This window comes from Herpailurus yagouaroundi, unplaced genomic scaffold, assembly GCF_014898765.1.
Source record: "Herpailurus yagouaroundi ecotype Mexico unplaced genomic scaffold, PumYag 29, whole genome shotgun sequence".
In the NCBI taxonomy this organism is placed as follows: domain Eukaryota; kingdom Metazoa; phylum Chordata; class Mammalia; order Carnivora; family Felidae; genus Herpailurus; species Herpailurus yagouaroundi.
Genome location: NW_024412377.1, coordinates 29,168,737 through 29,178,800, shown reverse-complemented (window position 1 = coordinate 29,178,800; position 10,064 = coordinate 29,168,737). Strand labels below are relative to the sequence as shown.

The 10,064-nt window shown below is 39.5% G+C and overlaps 1 long non-coding RNA gene across 1 annotated transcript in view; it reads left to right on the top strand.

Annotated features, from left to right (window-relative positions):
- The first annotated feature begins 344 nt into the window (after positions 1 to 344).
- LOC121043580 (uncharacterized) overlaps positions 345 to 10,064 on the top strand; it is a 51,083-nt gene continuing 41,363 nt past the window's right edge. Inside the window, exon 1 of the long non-coding RNA XR_005796927.1 lies at positions 345 to 441. This is a non-coding gene — a long non-coding RNA (uncharacterized LOC121043580). The remainder of the gene's footprint in view (positions 442 to 10,064) is intronic.

The window sequence follows — 10,064 nt, the reverse complement described above, 5'->3', positions numbered from 1 at the left end:
CTGACAGGTTGTTCTTGGATATCTAGTCTCCAGAATTATGAGAAAATAATAACTACTCTGTGGATGCTTTGTTATGGCACCCCTAGCAAACTAATATAAAAGGTAAACAAAAACCTTTTTTTGTTTTGTTTTTCAGGTTTTTTGCAAACATGGGTGGCCATGACTCAGCATTCTAGCCAAGGAGACACACAAGCAGAAATTCCTTGGTTGACCATTTGCTAGAACTTTCTAGAATAGGTCAGAATTAGCTCCCATGTGTCTTTTGCTCTTTGCCCTTTCCTTTCTTCCTTCCTGGAATGGAAATATAAATCTGACAGTGTAGTAGCCAACCTGGGACCATGAAGCAGCAGCCAAGGATGGCCAAGTGGAAAGACAAGAGACCTGATGGCATCATAAGGCCATTGTACCAACCTAGTGCCACCTAACTCCAGGTTCTTGTAGGTGAGAAAAACAAAACATTTAATTTATTTAGCCACTTTTTCCCCTTCAAGTTTCTATCTCCCATAGCTGAATGCAATTCCTAAATGATACCATAGATATTTGGTGTGTATGTGCATGTGTGTGTGTGTGTGTGTATGTATAATTCCATATATTTAGTATGTATATATCTATATACACTAAATATTTATATATACTAAATAAATACTGTATATATTCCAGAATTTAGTGTATATAGATATATATATGGAAAAGAGAATTGTGCTATATAGGTGAAAGATCTAATTGGAAATCACAGGGAACATGAATTTATTTACTTCCAACCATCTGCTTAGCTACACAGTTGCCACCTTCTCATTTGTGAGCAAATTTCAAATGAGATAATTAAACAGAGAGATACTGACTTTTTACTTAAAGTGGGCAATGATGCCTACAAATGCATTTATTGAGTATCCAAGAGGATTTCAAAGGAACTATAATTTGGTAGGCAATGCACTTAGATGTAGAGAAGTTGTCCACTGTGATCATTGGAGTAGGTTTCAGAGTAGCATCATGGGATTCCTTGTCAATTTCCTTTTAAATTGTCATATGTGGGCTACCCAGGTGTCTGACCTCTAGCTCATTAGCCTGTGTAGTGTGTGAACCAGCTATGGGTCTGCAAACTGTTACCAATTAGCAAGAGATAAGGAGATAAGGAGCCTGTCACCATGTGTAAAGGAACTACATCATTTGAACAGACTGTTTAGTTCAGTTTACTTACTTTATTTTTTTGGTGGCAAGACTTCTCGATGGAGGAAGCAATAAGCTGGTTTACAGTCTGGTGCCAGCTCCATATCTCATTGTAGGTTTGTACCGTGCGCAGCACAGTATAACTCGGGTCTGATCAGCTAATCATGGTGGAAGATAAGGATGTGTGTGTCCGCCCTCTGTAACTCACCAGGATGGGAGTCCAATTAAAATCATATTTCTATTAGGTCCAGACTGCGATGATGACTTTGAGCCCCAACTATCTGCATAAGAACTTGGCCATGCTCTGAGAGTCCCTAGAAAACTGTCTCATATTTATTCAGGAAAAATTCACTCAAATTCTTTCACTTTGGTCTGCTAGCCAAATTGTCCCAGCATGGCCTCTGCTGCTGATATTTTCAGTGACAAAACTGAAGTGTTCTATTATTTAAGATACTTTTGGCTGCAAGTAACAGAATACTCTCCTTTATCTTAACCCACCATATCTTTAGTAATACAGACATTAAATTTTCTCACATAACAGAAAGCCTGGAGGAAAGCAGGTCTAGGTTTGAAACTGGCTCAACGGTTGTTTGTAGCTCAGGCTCTTTGCCTCTCTCTGTGCCATCCTCAGCATGTTGGTTCTGTCCTTGTACAAGTCACCTAGTGGCTACAAGGGGACCTTCACAATTTTAGATGTCACGGTGTCCAGCAGGAGCTTTCTTTTCTTTTATTCAAACCAGAAAACCTTTTCCAGAAGCAGCAGATGTCATCCCCCCCATCTCCAACCACATACACCCAGATTTCCTGTTACATCTCATTGGTCAGAACTAGGTCTCAGGAAATGCCCTACCTTCAAGGCAGTCTGAGAAGGCAATCACCTGATGAAGGGGAACAGGATAAATATAACTGGCATAGTCAATTAGGATTCATTTCCCTGGGCTCCACTCATGGATACCCCAAATTAGATCAAGGTTCTGTTGGCAGAGAAGAATGGAGGGGGGGGGGCGGTGTGGGTTTCTGTTGTGTAGTTACCCAGCAGCATTTTCCAGGGATACTGTCTCCCCAAAGCCATCTTTCTTTGGAGGACTAGATCAGTGCTAATGATAGTAGAGACCTAGGCTTCAAAGCAGCTTGATCCAGATCAAGTCTCAGAACTTCTCTCATGCAAAGAGCTGCTTTCGCTTCTAACACTCAGTTTCTGAGCCCTTGACAGCATCTTCCGGACACACACTCACACTCCCATGACAGGGAACCACAGTTTTCCAGCAACAGATCTGTTTCAAATGCACACTTGGAAAGGAAACATTCTCTCAATGGAACATCATTCTACTGAACTGTAACTGCTGACCACGCAGATATTATCATCCACTGTAGCTTTAGCCCCTAACCGCTTGGAGCCAGTCTCAAACATCTTTTTTTTTTTTTTTTTTCCAGACTGTGGTCTTTACATTCGTAAATATACCATAGAGGTAGTTTTTTTCCAGAACAAAGAAAAGTGTGTGCAACTCTTTGCTTCTTGTATAACACCAAACTGCTAGATGCTTTGAAATGGCAGTTTTCCAGCTCCCATACGTCCTGTCAAGGTTTCAATAGATTCAAGTTTCAGCCAGGGATCGAGCACTTACTCTATCCAAGCCCTCCTTACAGCAGTTTCTGAAAAAAGCTGCTCTCAAGCAACTGGCCTAGGAATGGAATCTCAACTCTGACATGGTGGCAAAAAGTTATTTCCTTTTTTTCATCGCCTAATTAGTGATCCTTGTAATTAAATAATACAAAGGAGTGTGTGCCACATACAAAAACAACTGATAGAATTCTATCAAGTACAATGGTGTGTGTGTGTGTGTGTGTGCGCGTGTATGTATGAATCAAAATAAGCTGGATGACTTAGGAAGATTTTAAACAAGAAGCAGGGTTAGAATTATAAGTAGGTTTTGGCCAACGGAGACAAAAAAAGGAGTGAGCCTTTCTGGGTGAGAGGTGTTTAATATTAATATATCTCAAGGTAGGGAGGTTAGAGCTTTTGGTGGAGGGAGTATAGTTAAATTCCCAAGTGTATAAGCAGTTTAGATAAATTCATGATTAATTTATATTTTTGAAGCTTTGTTTTCTGTTTATATTGACTATTATGGTTATTGTGGTGGGTTCCTTAGGAATAACTGGAGCTACCCGGATTCAACCATTTCTTTTCTTCCACTCAGTTTCTTCATGCAATCTTGACCTTGATCTAGCTGCTTCCAAAACATCAAATTCTGAATTTAAATGAATACTAATCAGAAGTTTCACAAGATCTGCAGTCTCTCACATTATTGTTCATCCCAGTAAAAGAAATTGGGGCACATAACCTGTATTCTCTTGAACTTTCTTCAACTGGTATAATTGCCTTTATTAATAGGGAAACATTAGCGTCTTCTGGTCTTTTCCATGCATAAATTCTGGATATAATTCTCCAATAGTGCTATTATTATTATTATTTTATTTATTTAGCACCAATTCTTCAACATCAGTTCCTTTTAATTTAGAGAAGAGTAAAAAAAAAATGGGTTGATTATTATACGCATGAGAGTCAGTTTTCCATGTTTCCATTTTCTTTTTCAAAAAAATTTGACAAGATGTAGAAAGGCATGCAATCCTTGCCTTCTGATGAAAGGCAGTTTCTGGCTTCTACTGGCCGGGTTAAATCTCATTAGAGAATTTAGAAAATCGGATTTTATGTGTCAGCAAAACTGATTGTTCTTTAAAGCATCTGAAAAACCAGCAAGGGCGGTGTGAGGGTGGTGGAATCAGACAAACGGGATGGGATATATGGATCCTGAAACAGGGCTTGAGAAATCTTCTCTATTCACATAAGACCAAATGTGTATTTACTGAAAACAACACATGGAGAGGATGGGGAGCTAGAACTTGCTTTGTTAAGCTAAAGCTTGGGAAATATTGTAATTGAAGATCCACCTGGTGTGTTCAAAGCAGATTATAAAGCCTGTTGAGCAGCAACCAATTTCTCTGGAGATCAGTTTGTACCTGTGAACGTAGCTGGGTTGGCCCTGTGGTGGTCCAATCAAATCAAACCGCAGTTTTGGTTTCACTCATGATACCTCTCTCTCATTTCATTCTTTCTCTCTCTGTCTCTGTCTGTCTCTCACAGACACACACAGAGACACAGAAAGTTTTAGTGGGAATGAGTATTTTGGTAGGTTGAGTGATGGTCCCCAAGTATGTTCATATTCTAATTCCGGAAATCCTTGAGTGTTACTTTATATGGCAAAAGAGATTTGCAGATGGAATTAACTTAAAGGTCTTGAGATGGGAGAGAATAACCTGGATCATCAAGGGGGAGGGCTTAAATGCAACTGCAAATATTCTTATAAAAGGGAGGTGGGGGAGATTTGATACAACAGAAGAGGAGAGGGCCGTGTGGCCACGGAAGTAGAGATTGTCCTGATGCAGTTACAAGCCAAGGGATGTGGGCAGCTGCCAGAAACTGGGAGGAAAGCACTGGATTCTCCCTTAGAGCCACTGGGGGGGAGTGTGGGCCTGCTGACATCTTGGCCAGGGAGCCTGGTTTTGGACTTCTGGCTCCAAGAACTGTGAGAGAATAAATTTCTGTTGTTTTAAGCCACTAACTTTGTGGCAGTTTGTTCCAGCAGCAAAGGACATGTAGTGGAGTGACATCCTAGATACCAGAATTTAAGGCAAAAGTCATATACAGATAAATCATTGACCCCTGAAAATCACTTAAGAACACACCACATTGGAGAACAACGTAGCGAGTTTTGTCCCCGGCAAGCGCTGGAATGGAGTGTTGTTTCTTCACATGAGATGGCAGATGAAGGAGTTGGCTTGTGTTTAGGGGCTATGTTCTGGCAAGAATATCTATCTTTAAATACTAGACTCCTCACAAAAGTACCTGGCAACCAAGATAGCAGATTTGTATCTCCCATCTCACTCTCAGTCAAGGCACATGCTCTTTGAATGGAACAATGGACAAAATTGCTCATGTGATTTAAATTGTCCTTTTTTTCCCCCCCAAGTTTGATTTGTTTAAGATAAATAACAATAGCTAACTGGTAACTCAGCACATGCAAGATGCTTTTCTAATTGCTTATATGAACTCATTTAAAGCCACAAGCTGAGGTGTACAGAGGCTAATAATTTCACTAAAATGAATTTTTCAGGGGCACCTGGTGGCTCAGTCAGTTGAGTGTACTATCTCTTGATTTGGGCTCAGGTCAAGATCCCAGGGTCGTGGGACTGAGCCCTGCATCGGGCTCTGTGCTGGGAGTGTAGCCTCCTTAGGATTCTCTCTCTCTCTCTCTCTCTCTCTCTCTCTCTCTCTTCCTCTGCCCCTCCTCTCTTTCAAACTAAAATAAAAATAATAAAATAAAATGGATTTTTCATATATTTATATGTATATTTAAATAACCTTCCAGTACAAAATCAAAGACATTTGAATATCCCAACTTTTTGTCCCATAAGATTTCTTTGGGGAGGTGCCTAATAAAGTTGGTCTCGATTTCAGAAACTGTGGATCCTTTATGAATATGCTACTCCACAAGGAAGCTCCTCTCTTGTTTCATGCAGACTTTCCCAACTACTTTCCATTCAGCTTGAAATAAAAAGATATCCTTAGAAAACTTTTCCTTTCTTTGCTATTAACTTCAAGATATTCTGCTATTTTCCAAGCCTCTATTTTCATAATTCAGTCTGATGCTGCTAAATTAATATACACTTCATTCCCAAATCCTTTTTCCAGCAACCTCTGTGGATATCAAAGCTGATACATTCTGTGCTCCCTTTACTTATTTTTAGTCCATTAAAAAAAATGTCTATTTTAATTTGTCTTTCATACAATGCATTTGAAATAATTTCTTTTCCCTTCCTAACCACAGAACATTTTCTTGGGTTCAGTAAAATTGATGCAATTTTATACGATCTTTGGTAACTCTCTTACTAGAAGAGCCATATGTATGCTTCAGCCACGGCTCAAAGCTGCCATAAAGCTTTGACTCTACTGGTTAAATAACCAGACTGTAGCACACTTGATGGGATTCTTGAGGTGTCCTTAATGACTGAGTGGTGTTGCTGCATAGTTGATAGCCACCCAATGATTCAGAGAGATTGCAAAAAAGAGTGAATTGGTGGTGGCAGCCAATTCGGTCACAGAGCACGCAGGGGAGATCCAAGAACGAATGATTCTGTAGCTTTAAGATCACCCGCATCATTACTGTGCACCCCACTTGTCTCACTGATTGTTTAAAAAATAGAGGAATTCTTTTTCTGGCTTGTTATCTAGACAAGTTGGCAGTCTATGGTGGTATTGTCTGTCTTTCTGAGATGTTTCTCCTTTTCTTTGCTACAGCAAAACTCTGACTGTCTCCTAAGGACACCGATTCTCCTGCATCCCTTTTGGGTTTATTTTCCTTTCTCCATATACTTTAGGCTTGTGAAGAAGGATGGTGCAGTTCTTATACTGTTGCTGCCCTGCCCAGATTCCCCTTCCTCTCGGTGCCCTCATCCCATTTGCTGGCTACTCTAAGTGGGGGCTACTGATCACTCAGAGCTGCTTCCTTCTCTGTCACAACATCTTTCTAGACATGTCTCCTAAGGCAAGGGAAACAAAAGCAAAAAGAACCTATTGGGACTACACCAAAATACAAAGCATCTGCACAGCAAAGGAAACAATCAACAACCCAAATTGGCAACCTACTGAATGGGAGAAGATATTTGACTTATCTGATAAAGGGTTAGTATACAAAATACATAAAGAACTTATATAACTCAAAACAAACAAACAAAAAAACCCAAAGTATCCAATTAAAAATGGGAAGAAGACACAAACGGACATTTCTCCAAAGAAGACATATAGATGGGTGACAGACACATGAAAAGTTGCTCAACATCACGCATCACCAGGGAAATGCAAACCCAAACCACAATAAGATAACACCTCACTCCTGTCAGAATGACTACAATAAAAAACACAAGAAACAACAAGTGTTGGTGAGGATGTGGAGAAAAAGGGACCCTCATGCACCGTTGGTGGGAATGTAAACTGGCACAGCCACTGTGGAAGCAGTATGGAGGTTCCTCAAAAAATTAGAAATAGAATTACCATGTGACCAAGTAATTCCACTACTGGATATTTATCCAAAGAACACAAAAATACTAATTCAAAAAGATATGTGAATCCTACGTTTATTGCAGCATTATTTACAATAGCCAAATTATGGAAGTAGCCCAAATGTCCATCAATAGATGAATTAATGAAGAAGATGTGGTATACACATATAAAGTAGAATATTACTCAGCCACAAAAAGAATGAAATCTTGCTATTTGCAACAACATGAATGGATTTAGAGGGTATAATGCTAAGTGCAATAAGTCAGAGAAAGGCAAATACCATATGATTTCACTCATATGTGGAATTTAAGAAACAAAGCAAACAAAGAAAAAATAGAAAAACAAACAAACTTTTTAAAAAACCCCCACACTCTTAACAAACTGATGGTTACCAGAGGGGAGGGGGGATGGGTGAAATAAGTGAAGGGGATTAAGAGTACACTTGTCTTGGGCACCTGGCTGGCTCAGTTGGTGGAGCATGTAACTCTTGATCTCGGGGTTGTGAGTTTGAGCTCATGTTGTGTGTAGAGATTACTTAAAAAAAAAAAAATCTGTAAAAATAGCATACCCTTGTTTTGATGAGCACTGAGTAATGTATAGAATTGCTGAATCACCATATTATACAACTGAAACTAATATAACACTGTACATCATACTGAAATAAAAAAAAAAAAAGCTGTTTCTTTTTGAGAACTGCCCTACATCAGTGGGTCTCAAAGTGTGGTCCCTGGGCCAGCAGCATCAGCATCATCTGATCATTTGCTAAAAATGCAAATTCTGAGGTCCCACCCCTGGGCTATTGAGTAAGAAACTTGGGACTGGTGTCCAACCACCTGTGTTTCTCATGCACATTAAAGTTGGTCAATTACTGCTTTAGAGTGAACGGAAACCCAGAGCAGAAATGCCCAGGATGATACATCTTCCTTTCAGGGGTTATCTGCAGCCAATGGCTGAATGATTCAGGAAGAACAAAAGGCTGTTAGTCCCTTTGTTCAATAGGGGACAACTTCATGATGCCATTCAGCCTGCAGAAATCCTTGAGGGATCAGGCTGAGGCTGGAATCGAACTGAACCTATATCTTGGCCAAACGTGTTCCCCACCCTATTCTGTACTCTCATTCCCTTAAGAGGTATTATGAGTTTAATGGGTCCTCCCAAAAGAGAGATGTAGCTCAGAATGTGAACTTATTTGGAGACAGGGTCGTTGCAGATGTAATTAGTTAAGATGAGGTCATATTGGAGTTGGGTGGGCCCTTAATCCAGTATGACTGGTGTCCTTGTAAGGTGAATACACAGGGACACAAGGAGACTGCCATATGAAGATGGTCTATGGAGTGTAGACACTTTAATGAGAAGAAAAGCAAGGTTAAGGGTATGATTAACTGGCTACGCATACAGTGGAAAGGGACAGATCCAGCTACCTTTGGCTCTGTCACGGCCCCTCACTCTTGTTGCTTTCTACTGTTCACCATTCCTGGGGTGTGTGCCCCTTCCCAAGCTCTTTCCCAGTGTTCCCAAATGGTGCTCAATATACTGAGCTATCCACAGAAGGTACTCTGATGAGGACAGAGTGGCATTGCTCTCAGAACTCCCTCAAAGGGAGGAATTTCCAGTTATACCTCTGCTCAAAGTTGGAGTACTTGAATTAGGAGAAGAAATCATTAAACAGGGGATCACGGAAGGCCTTTGGTTTCAACTCCTAAGTGAAGCTAAATCACAAGAACTCATGGAAGGTATTAAAGGGAAATTCCTAGTGTTGATTTGTTGGGTTTTGGCATGTCCTTTCTTTTGGAACTTCTCCAATGAAAACTTCTAAGTCATTTTCTATTTGTAGAATTCTGTCATAGCTCAGGTTTGGCTTCTCCAACTGGTGCTTTCCTTAGATGAAGCATTCAGTAAGATGGAGCTAAAGAAAATAAACATTTAACTAGAATTACTATAATGTGCTTATAATGAAAGGACAGGTTTAAAAAATAGTGTATATTAAAACTTAAGTTTCCTAAAGTAGCTTTTCCAAAATAACAAAACATCATTTGCTGGGTAGTGACCGAAGATACACTGACTGGCTCTAGCTCTTTTTTGTTTAATGTGGAATAATTCTATATACTTCAAGGCCAAATTTGCTTCACTTGGCTTAATTGTCAGTTAGATGAATGGAAAATAGCATGTTACTAATTCCAATTTATTTTGCTTTGATATAGTCAAAATTCATGCTGTGGGGAAAAAAAGGAGGTCAGATTCTGATCTGACAACTTTTTCTTTTTTATTATTCATATTTTGCTATAATTGCTAACATTTAGCAAACAGTCCAACTAAATTACAAATAAAATACACAGCTGACATTTCTTCTCATAAAAGGAAAATGTTAAGCCCAGTATAATTACAGAGAATGAAAAAAAGGCATACTGGTATGGTTAATTTTTGTATTTTCTGTGAATAAATACCATACATGATGAAAACCTTTGTAAATAGGTTTCAAGTTGATTCTGTTTTGGTCAAAACTAGTTTCTTAAATCTGATTGCCCAGTTTTGAATTAATCTTCTTAAAGACAATCAGTTCAGGGACACCTGGGTGGCTTAGTCTGTTGAGTGCCCGGCTCTTGATTTCGTCTCAGGTTATGATCTCATGGTTTGTGAGTTTGAGTCCTGCGTCAGGCTCCTCTCTGACAGTGAGCAGCCTCCTTGGGATTCTCTCTTTCTCTCTCTCTGGCCCTACCTCTCTCTCTCTCCCACTCTCTCTCTCTCAAAAATAAATAAACTTAAAAAAAAAAAAAAAAAA